The sequence below is a fragment of the Micropterus dolomieu genome, linkage group LG19 (genome assembly GCF_021292245.1).
Source record: "Micropterus dolomieu isolate WLL.071019.BEF.003 ecotype Adirondacks linkage group LG19, ASM2129224v1, whole genome shotgun sequence".
NCBI lineage: Eukaryota > Metazoa > Chordata > Actinopteri > Centrarchiformes > Centrarchidae > Micropterus > Micropterus dolomieu.
The window spans coordinates 13,809,793-13,821,601 of NC_060168.1; the positions used below are offsets into that span (position 1 = coordinate 13,809,793).

At 38.3% G+C, this 11,809-nt stretch overlaps 1 protein-coding gene across 1 annotated transcript in view; it reads right to left on the bottom strand.

The window, feature by feature from the left end:
* Positions 1–11,587, bottom strand: part of nexmifb (neurite extension and migration factor b) — a 36,655-nt gene extending 25,068 nt beyond the window's left edge. The window contains exon 1 of the mRNA XM_046030217.1: positions 11,517–11,587. The gene's annotated coding sequence lies outside the window, so the exon portion shown is untranslated. The remainder of the gene's footprint in view (positions 1–11,516) is intronic.
* Positions 11,588–11,809: the final 222 nt, after the last annotated feature.

The window sequence follows — 11,809 nt, forward strand, 5'->3', positions numbered from 1 at the left end:
GAAGGCTCACATTTGTCCTCCCAGCGACGTTATTTGTCATTAGCCCTTCAGAGTACATTTCCAGCTGGCTCAACATATTTCTGTTTTTCCTGCCGTTATTTCTTTATTTCTTATGTTCAAATGTAGGGCAGTGGGTAATTGCTCCTCCTTAGCCTCCTTCCATTATCACTATCATTATGTTCACATTAAGGTGATACTACAATTACTGCAACTGTCATGTAAACATCCAGGCTCACGTTAGTCAAGTTAAAGTAGAAGAAACCCGATTAACCTGGATTACGTGTGAATTACTGTTTAACATTTTGAGCTCAGGCTTACCTCTGTGTATGTGCTGCACATGATTGTAGAGAAGTGTAACTCTACACATGAAAATTGGCGTAGGTATTGGAGGATTGTGAGTGAGAGCAAAAAAATCATCCACACAAAAACAATAAACAATGATCCTCTGTTTTCCTTCTTTTCATTTGTGGCGCTACTAAGATGCTTTCTGCAGGCCACGACAAACCAAACCTCATCCAAAACTAAAATGATGCAAATTCAGGTTACGGGTGAAAAGTACTATTACTGTATTACTGAGACTTCTTGATTTTCTCTTTATTTGAGTTATAATGTGCATGCAAATATAGACCGTCTTAATATTTAGATATATTCTTCAAGTACTGGAGATTGTGAAAACACAAAAACTTTTGTCGGGCTGTCAAATTGATAGTAATGTACTGTGCAGTGACAAAAGGAACTTCTTTACACTGACTTCACAGGGCGGTAGTAGCAGAAGTAACTATCAGAATATGTCTGCGAGTTTTTTCAAATTAAATATGTCAAGCAGTCTGACTTAGTTAATTTCCTTTATATACCTCCCATTATTTCCTCAAAAAAGAAGAGAAAGGAAGGGCTGCAAACTCATTACCCCGATGCAATTATTTACTTGAACTGAAAGAGAAAGAGAAACAGCTACCTGACTGGAATTTAAACTGACTAAACAGGTGTTTCAAATCAGGGCGATCAACTTGAGAGGCCAGTCTAAGGAAGGCCTGAAACAAACATGTCCACATATAAGGAACCAACAAGCACAAACTAGAAAAATGTGGGCTAAAAGACAAAATAGAAAACATCTCACATTTAAATTAGGGAAGGAATCCACAAAAAGTATTTTATTTGCGAATTTATTTGACCTTAAATATTGAATATGTAGATATAGATGTGTATTTTGTGGATTCCTTCCCTAATTTGAATGCAATGTCTTCTATCCTTTTTGTGCCTCTTATCTTCTTGATATGTGGACATGTTTTTGTTGGCTTGGCCTCTCAAGATGATTGCCCTGATTTGACACACCAGTCCCAGATGGTATGAATGGCAGGTGACTGTTGTATTCTACTGTGAAGAAGGCAGTTCGCAGAACCATGTGGCTTTATAACTCTAGCTAAGGCATCCTAATACTGCAACATGTGATTATAATCAAAACTGACAAATTACATTTGAGTGTAAACTGGGCGTGAGTCTGTTACAACGTGGATGAAGTTGTGTTTAGAAGGGGCGTGTCAGTGAGTAGGCTTGTGTTGTGTATTAGTGAGTGCCACAGAAAATCTGACACAAGAAAAGCAGAGCCCCAAACAAGCATGATCACTAGTTGCTAAGAAAGAAAAAAGAGTTTATCCAGAAGCATTCAAACAGCGTTAGCATGCCAGCTGCTCCAATCAGCCTCACTACTTACTGACTGATAACCACACAGATCAGCGCCAACTAGAAAACAGCAAGTCAGTTCTGAAGGGCTTCTTCATAAAGAGCTCTGACCAGTTAGCTTCAGCTGTAAGGAAATTTTAGAGCATCTGCTACTGTGCTAAAGTCATGCAGTATTAGTTCTTGTTCAGCATAAATTTCTCTGTTATTTTACTACTGATAACACACAAGGCTAAACAGCAATTTTCATGGCATTCATTGGGAGAGGCACACATGCAAGCCTCTCCAGAATCACATAAATACAGTTTATGTATGTTGGGCCTTCATCTTTAATTGTATACACACACTTAGAAAAATTACTATGGATGCTATTTATGGTCGAGTCTGGTGAGGTCAGGTCATTCCACTGCTGGTGGAATGACCTGACCAGACCAGGATGTATCAAGGCCAGCAGGACCGGTGTGTGCATTGCAAAATCTCTAATTCAAGGAATGGGCTTCACATTTCTAAAGCATTGTGCAACCATACCGATCTCATTGGGGGGAAAAGAAAACACAAATCTATGCACTTTTCTGCACACCAGAGCGTTAAGTTATTCCACAAGTTCATACTGTGCAAATCACTAGAAGTATTTGAGGTGTCACAAAAAATGTCAGTTGTCAATGTCAATTTTTCTCAAACACAAAACTACAAACATAATATCTTTACGTGAAAATTGGATTGTTATGGGAATGGCATAAACGCAATCATGTTAACGGCTACAGTAAAACAAGGCAGTTGCTTTCACACAGGATATGTGTTGTATTGCCACTGTAATTATGTAATTGTGGTGTTGATTTATTTTTTCACTACGTATATTTTTATATTAACCCCAGGAAGCCTGACTGGTGTTATCCAGCATCTAATGGGGATCCAAATACACTAACAAACACATACAGAATATTCTGATATGACTAACTGCATGCAGACTGCTTATTAATCATTTTCAAAAACTACAGACAGAAAACTGCAAAGGCATCGATCTCTTTTCCAAAAAGCTTAGCCATGAAGGCAGGAAAGAAACATCATCTGTCCTTTGAAGCATACTTAGGGTGTATATTCTTCCTTTTTCTCATAGGAGAAGAACTTGGACTCTCATCAGGAAACTATCGCCTGCTTTTGAATTAAATGAGAGGAACTGATTTGATTGGTCATTATTGAAGCTTCTCTGCTGATAATTCATTCCTATCTAACTATTATCTTGTTGCGCCCCTGCACCCTAATATTGATATTACTTATAATACTTATATTTGAGCCACACACAACTATATAGAGTTTGTATGTACTTGTATGTTTGTGTTCACGTTTCTGAGTTGTTGGGAGGGAAAAACTGGTTTCAGTTTATTCATTCTCGCTTGAGCATCCTGTATGGCCTTTAAAAACTGAAACTTTAGAGGCGTATGACTGCACGCCACAGTCCTTCGCATGTAAATTATATATTTTTTAAAGTAATGAATATTTACAGTTTTCTCCATCTGCTTTGTGGATTTTCTTTCTAAGTGTTCTGACAGAGGAACCTCACACTGACCTCAAGCCCCCCTCCTCCATCATGAATATTTATGAGAAAACGAAGAGAGAAAAGACATCCATAATAAAATCACACAGACTTTGAATGTGTCTCAATTTAATGCTGCCAAGTCAGAAACCTTGACCCTAATCATCTCAGGTCATCAATGTTATGTTGTTAATGTTAGCATGTCAATTTAAAATCACCCCCGGATTTAAAAACATTAATAAAGCAGCATAAGTTGTTACTAGCATGTATTCATCATAGGAAAATGAACATTCAACACAGCATTCACATTGTTTCACTGGATGTTTAACGACAGTTTTCTACCAATACAGCATGTAATACTTCCACAGAGAAAATGATGCACTGATTTGGTCAAACAGTCAGACTGATTACTACAGGATTAATACTGAATTGATGGTGAATTTCAACCCCTGAACCAAACATTCTGCTTTTATCAATCTATATCAACACTGTTTTAGATGATTGCATATTTAGTTTGTTATATTAACTCCTCGAAGTCAAGTTTATATTTATAGCCCAATATCACAAATCACAAATTTGCCTCAGTGGGCTTTACAGTCTGTAAAGGCAGCAAATAACACCCTCTGTCCTTAGACCCTCACCCCCAATGTGTGACCAAATTTTCTAAATCTACAAAGTTACTCCACACAGGGTTGAATTTGCAGGATAAACTTTGCGGCAGCAACTTATAATGAAATTAAAGTTGACATATCCAATTATCTTATTTAAAAGGGTTTTAAACTTATCAGGTTTACTTTGGTATTTATGGAACAACAGCTGCTGACCTGTGAATAGTGATGACCAGGGAGGTCAAACGCAGGTGGAGCGTATGTTCATTACCGCTGTGAAAATGCTATGATGGAGGAGAGACTAACACAAAACACTTTCCCCGACCATGCTTTCAGACAGGCAGCTCTCTGGTCAAAAGCTTGCTTCTTAAGCCTCCAGGCTACTGCAGCAAAGTACTGCAGCAAATTACATTTTTGGACTAAGATCAACATTTCTTGAGGGGAGAATAACACCTCTTTTCCTCTTGGTTCAAAACAAGTTCATGGATGAGGATTACATCATTGAAAACCCTTGAAAACAAATCGACTGTAAAAGTCAGATTGAGTTGGCTCTTCAATAAAAAAACAATTTGCACATATCTGGGAATGTCACCTGACATGTGACATTACCTTACTCTGCTGGAATGCAACAGAAAACCTGTTTAAGTTAAACTCAATGGTACTGTTGATGTAACCAATAATGTAAACCTATGATTTAGCAGCCAAAGAGTAACAACCTGTATCTTTTTCCTGCATTACATTATTCTCATCCACAAAGTAGCTGATATAAATATTACACTTAATAATATACAGATGTTAATGCTATCACCCAAAACAAAGATGTTGTAGGACTTCAACCAACAATTATTTCCATTATCAATGAACCAGACTATTATTTTACTGAATCATTTATTAATCAGTAGTTCTATAAAATGTCAAAAAATAGTGAAACATTTTCACCAATTTCAATTTCCTAAAGCCCAACAGTCCAAAAACAAAAGATATCCAGTTTATTTTCCTCAAAAACTACAAAGGCAGGGTGCCCTGAACCACACAATCCTCCCATCTCATTGCCACTAATAACGTCATAAATAATTATAAACAACATAAAAGTGGTAAAACCAGCAAATATTTACATATGAGAAGCTGAACCAGTGACATTTTGGCATTTTTGCTTAAATAATTAGAACTGATTATCAAAATTGTTGCTGATTGATTTCCTATTGTTGTATCAATTAAATAAGTAAAAGTATCTGATCAAAAAAAATTTAAAAAGCTATTGAAGTACCTCTCAATACAGTGCACGGTAAGTCTTTTTTGTATTTTACACATGGCTGTTTTGATTGGGATGTACATTTTTATATAGAAAATATTATATAATTTCCTAAATGTTTTATTCACAGCTCTTATCTGAGATGAGCCCACACATAATCAATCAACTGATGTGAGAGGTGTGACAATGTTATCAGCATATCCTTTGAAAAAGCATTTGCTGATCCAAATCAAGGCTTCAGTACAGTTTTGTCTATGGAACAGTGCATCAGCTTCACCACAGCGCCTCTCTGACCTTGTTAGATGCCCGTTTTTCCTGACAATTACAGCTCAGTATTAGGCTTTTGTCCTGTGCCATGTCGTGGTGGCCTTGCTGTCTGTATCCAGCTTCTCCTGTGTGAATGACAGCTGATAAAAGCCCCGGGCTTTTGCTGGCGTCACCACCACTATGTAATTCCACTGCAGGGGAGTGTGCTCTTAGCTATGAAGCCCACTTCCACAAAAGCACTAAAGACACAGGCACAAACCTTCGCCAAATTGCCCTTAAGCTCCAGTAACATTTCATCTGACATTTTATTGACAGAGACAATTGTCACTATTCTAACCGTGTGTTATTTCTTCTATTGCATCAGTAGCCCTGCGTATACCACCACCAACACCGAGGCACAGCAGCAAAATTTAAGGCTGGTAGCTGCATCAAATACAGCAACCCTAATTATGAGGGTCCGCATTAAAATTTCATAACAAAAAACAAGACGACAATAAAGCCTCTCAAGTCAATAATGCACCAAGGCGGCACAATACAAAATAATTTTCAACAACCCAGAAACCTCAAGTAAAATATGTGTGTGTGTTTGTGTGTGCGCGTGTACATGAGTGCATGTGTGTGTGCAAAAGAGAGAGAAAAGAGAAAGAGAGAGAGAGACCTTGAGTGCAATGGGAGGAGTAGATGCTGCAGCATTCAGGGAGGGAAAGCAAAGCTAACTGTGAGTCAGACCCTCTCTCTTTCGCTCTCTTCGGCCCTTACCTCCCTCCTTCCACTTCCACTCTCCCCTTCTCCTCCCTCTTTCAGCACTTAAGCAGCTGCCTCCACTTATGCAGGGCACATTTCAGATGACAGGGAGGGATGGAGGGAGAAAAGGGGGAGGATGGGAATGATGATGATGGGGGGGGGGGGCTTAGCAGGAGGAGCACTGGGAGAGGGAAACAAAAGGTTGCACGATGATTGCACAAAGATTCAAAAGCTGCTGAAGGGGGACATTCCAGCCTAGGTGAGCATGGTCCTCCTCCTCCTCCCCCTCCTCCTACTCCTCTAAAAACCCACTGCTGCTATACATCAAAGAGGCGAAGGTTAACCGCTAGACACAGTAACCTCTGTAATAGAACTGTTTTCTAATGACCATCAAAGAGTGTTTACTACCTCTGGGCCTGTGATTAATGGCTGCATGCATGGGCATCCTCCTATTTCACATCCTCTCTCCTCGTGCTCAGAGATGGTGAAAGAGATGTGGAGAAAATGACAGCTGGGACAGAGGATCTTTAAGGACGTGACCAGCCTTGATCTCCTGACCACTTCTGTGACAAATTAGTGTCTAATATCAAAACACAACAACAACTGAGGACATATTGAGCATCCCTGGATGACAACATCACTGTACTTCTGCAGCCTTCATGAATAGAAGACAATGCAGCAGCGGCACTGATCCCGAAACACTTCACGTTGGTTTGACGTAAATTAAATTCGCTTTAACCAACAGTGGAACTGATGATTCATTTTTCATTTGCCATGGCACAATATACGCAAACGTAACAATAAATATTCACAAAACAATACTTTCTTTTACCAGAATATCATTCCATTCATACCCAGTATTTTTACTGGTCACGTCAAGCTGTTCAAGGTGCTAACACACATTGTGTTGACACACATTCTCGACTCTGCGGTCACTCGTATCTCCACGTCAACAGCCCTGTTTTCAATCATAATGAATTTTTCTGCCCAATTGGTTTTTAAGATGTTTAAAACAGATGAGCGGGAAGGATAATTTCCTCATTTCCTCATCCCATAAATGGATATTTAATCCTAAAATTCAACACAACAAGCTGCTTCTTTGTGACATATCAAGTAGCCTATCTCATTTCTGTTACATAAAAAGAGTCTAACAAATTAAATATATCATATCAAAATATGTCTTTTGGGCATGCCCTCTTGAACTACGTGTTTTCTGATCTGGATCTGCTATCAGCAGCACAACATCATTTGTCAAAAACCATTGCAAATCACTGTTTTACAATGTGACAACTCAGCAGTTAAGGGTTGGTTAGATTTAGGCATAAAAACAACTTGGTTAAGTTTTGGGAAAGATCGCGATTTGTGTTAAATTAAGAGGTAGGGTTTGCATCATCATTAGGGTTAGGGAACCACTTCCTCCCCATGCTACAAAGATAAACATGTGTTAAAGGTTAGGGAATGATTGTAGCCATGCTTTTAAAAGAAACAACGTTGACTGTCAATGTTGACGAACAGCAGACAGCAGTCTGACTGTAGCCAATTCATTAATGGTCCCAGACAAGAAGTGATATATTTTATGGAAAGATTTGTGTGGAACATCAAAAGCTGAAATCTACATTGAATTTCTTTACTACTGCAGTGTGATGGGCCAGTGTCTGTATCAAGTGCTAGACACTAATGCAATTAGTGTCTAGCACTGATTGCACCAAAATCAAGGTAAACAGGTAACTGACATTTTACACACTACAATGCAAACTGGAGGCGTAAACATGATTCACAGCTGTCTTGCTAATGGATTTAATATCATGAATTAATTGTACTGTATTTATGTATCAGGCTTAATGTAATTGTCTAAGCTTTTTAAACACTGACTGGCAGTGTGTCAGTGCGAAATGCAATAAATATGTGCTTGTACTTTAAAGCTGGGTAGCTTTCGTTTAGTTATAAACAACGCTATAAAACATCTCACTGCAGAATCCTGTGACAAAAGGACAGTAAAGTTGCTGTAAGCTCTGTTTCCCTTGACAACTGTGTTGATGGATGAGAATTAAAGATGACTAACACTGTGACTCTAGCAGCTACCAGAGAGGAAGCTGAGGTCATTTCCCCCAACGCCTCGATCAACTTTGTGAAAGCCAGTGTCAAGGGGGAAGGAGGCTGCAGGAGTGATGCAGGACCGGCTACTGCTGCTACACTGATTACAGTCTCCCTCCGCTTTGTGGAGTGAAGCTAGCCACACAAATCATCCAGTGTTTTTCTGATTAGCATTTCATTTAGGTTCAATAAGTGAGATTATCAGTTTGTTAACATAAAGTAACTCATAATAATACAACGTATCTGTGAGGGCCATATTGGTTGTGCACATGGACCCTGGCACCTATTTCCAGGAAAAACACCTAAAATAACATACCCAAAATAAATAGTAGTAGTAATATAGTAGTAGTACTATCTCCTCAACCATTAGGCCTAGATAATACTGGTCTCCTTTGAAAGGTCAGAAGCTAAGGAATATAAATCCACTGTACATTAACATATTTATTTTACCATTGAAATACTGAAAAATATGATATTTTCATCCTCGCCTGGTAAAAAAAAAAAAGCGATATTTTAATGCAATAAACCATCAAAACCATCATAAGGTAGATTATAATACACCTGGAATACAACTGTAACTCTAAATGTCATGAAAAGAAACTGATATACAACAGTTATTGTACAATCTCTCAAAAATATACCAGGCAAATGTCCATGTTTTGGCCATATTTACAGTTTATATGTTCACTTTTATTGGGAGTTATCTTCAAAACATTATTTCTCTCCATACAACCACGTTCCAAATAATATAAAGCTTCCAAAACATTGAAATATATACAACAGTCAATATATATGACCAAAAGCACTCCCATGCTTTACAGGCAAAAGCTTGAGAACAAAACATCCTACAGGGCTCTTTCTCTTCGTATTGAAGAGACGAATCGATTGACATCTTGCATGTCTGTGTAGTTCCTATGGGCCGCCAGCAGAGGCCGATAAAGACCGCCTCCCCCAAAGCAAATTCTTCTTCTCTACTTCAACCTGACAACATAAACAAAAGTTACCCACGAAGCCGACCTCACCAAGATGGCGGCCCACCAGACAGTCTCTGTTGACACAAAGGACGCTGTTTTTGGACGAAAAACAGCTCGAACAGCTCCAACAGCGAACATCGATTACATCCCCTGTATAGGGCGACTCCGTTAACAAGTGGTTCAATACCATTAATTATTTGTTTTGTTTTGAATCCATTTTTTGCTTTTCAACATAGGTCAGAATGTTACAGGTACATTATCATAATTACTATTTAGGGATTTTGCAACTTTTGAAGGAGACCTATTATGCTTTTCATTATTTTATGACTTATCTACAATGTTGCAATGTTGGATGGCCAAAGCTTCAAATAATGAGATTAACGTATTTAAAAGAAATTCCTGTGAGCAAAAACCTCAGATTTCCTCCTGCTCTGAACACTCTGTTTTGAACTGCTTTTTCTACCAATGGCTCCATTCTACGATATACGGAGCTAGACGGAGCAGGTATTCCATATATGGTCTTGCTCCGCACAGCAATGGCACAGCAACTCTCTGTCTCAACTCTGTCTGTACCGCTCAGCGACACCAGCAGCCTGATAACATGCTTCAGGTCAATCAGAAGACAGTGGGCTTTGAGAGGGGGACCTTAAAGAGACAGGAGCATCTACAGCTTGTTTCAGACAGAGGCTGAAATGAAGGCCTACATGAAGATTCTGTTTAAGATAGAAAATTATTTTTTTGAACTTTGAATCATGCAAAGTTGCCATGTAGGAGTCACAGAACTACAATATATGACTGGAAAAGCTAGGTCTATGTTAATAAAATCCTATATATACTGCAAACAGTGTAGCTAGCGTACATAACTCACTTTAAAACTTTTCATTGCATGATTATTTTGGATTAAATGTTTTTAGTTACCAATATAATTCATTTTAAATTATAAAATATGTATATGGACTTAAAACATGCTTTAAAGTAATAATTTTCACTTTCTTTTCTGAGAGTTAGATCAAAAGATCAATATACTGTCATGTCTGTGCACTAAGCAAGAAGGATCCAGGATGTGGTTAGCTTAGTTAGCATCAACACTGGAATACGTTGACTAGACGTCCTAGTTGGTCCGGGATTGTCCCATTTTCAAGCTGGGTGTCCCTAAAACACCAAATTGTCCAGGTTTTCACAACTATTAAAATAATAATGATAATATTATACTTGTTTTCAGTGCTAATATAGACTTCTGTCCAAGTTCTGTCCTACTCATTATTACCTAACCCAATATAAAAGCATAAACAATGCACCACGCTTCGGAATTTAACACTGATTTGTGTGTGTCAAACAATCAATGTGTCATTGTCGGTAGGTGTGCTCCGTGCCGAAATAACTGTCCCCCATCCTGATAAAAACGCCTATGGTGTGTCATACATGCGTGAACATGTGGTACACTTATGTGTCCTGGAAGCAGAGAGAAACAGCTTAGCCTGGCTCTCTCCAAAGTTCAAATATACAACACAAAAATGCATTTCAATCAAGATATGGGTGGCAAGTCAAAATGTCTTTGGTGCTATATTTATCATGGTCAAGAGCTGTCTCTCTTGTAGTGCAGGCTCTGTTTGCATCTACATATTTTTCATATATTTTTCTGCTTTTATCGATTGCATTTTTAATGCTTTTATCCTTAACTGTTGCCTGCTTGGGGACTACAGATAAATATTTGACTTTCTGACTAACTCTGGCCCCTTCCCTGGCAAATAAAGTAAACACTAATGACAACACAACATCTTCAAACACTGAATGAGCCCAATCTTTAAGATTAAAGGGTCACTTATGGTGCTGTAATCAGGAGAATTATCACCAAACTCTGCAGCTCTGCTGACTTGTTTAGCCTCTGTTAGTTAACTCTTGGTTAATTGTTTTGGTTTTATCCCTCGCACATTTACTTCATGGTTTAGCCAGAGTTGCTCTGATCCACCCGCGTAGGCAGAGTATTCAAGATAAAAAGCTCTGATAAAACCTGTTTTGCCTACCCAGCACCAGACAGCAGACACAGTTAGCAACTAGCAGGTGAACTAAGTCAAGCATCTAGCAAGTTAAGGCCAAGAGACAAAACAACAGCCTAAAGGAGACTGAATATTCGACAGAATTTCTCCACATGAATGCTAATGTTGCTTCAATGTCTACTGGATGTGAAAATAGGTATATGTTAACATGTTAGCAATAACTGCATCTCGTGGCAGAAAATAATATTGAACATGGTTTACCGTAAAATAAGCTAACATAGTTAACAACTCACACCATCAATAATGTATAAAGAATCATTTCTGCTACTTGTCTATGTCCTGTGCAAGTTTGTAAGGCAAAGAACGAACTGGCTGCTGCTTAAATCTTTTTCTAGTGTGTCCAGTTGTTCTTAAGGGTCAGGAAACACTTCTTTTCCATCTCTTCAATGAAAAACAACTCAGCCATAATTAAGCCAACAAGCAATAAACTCAAATGGGTATTAGAGCACTTCTTCACTTTCTTTGGAAATTGCAAATGTTCTTTTTCAAATATTTGCGATGATTTAATGATGCATTTTCAAGTTCGAATCTGGAATGCAGGAGATCAGGTTAGAAGGAACTGATTTATCCATTCAACTAATGGAGGCACATTTTTAAAAGAT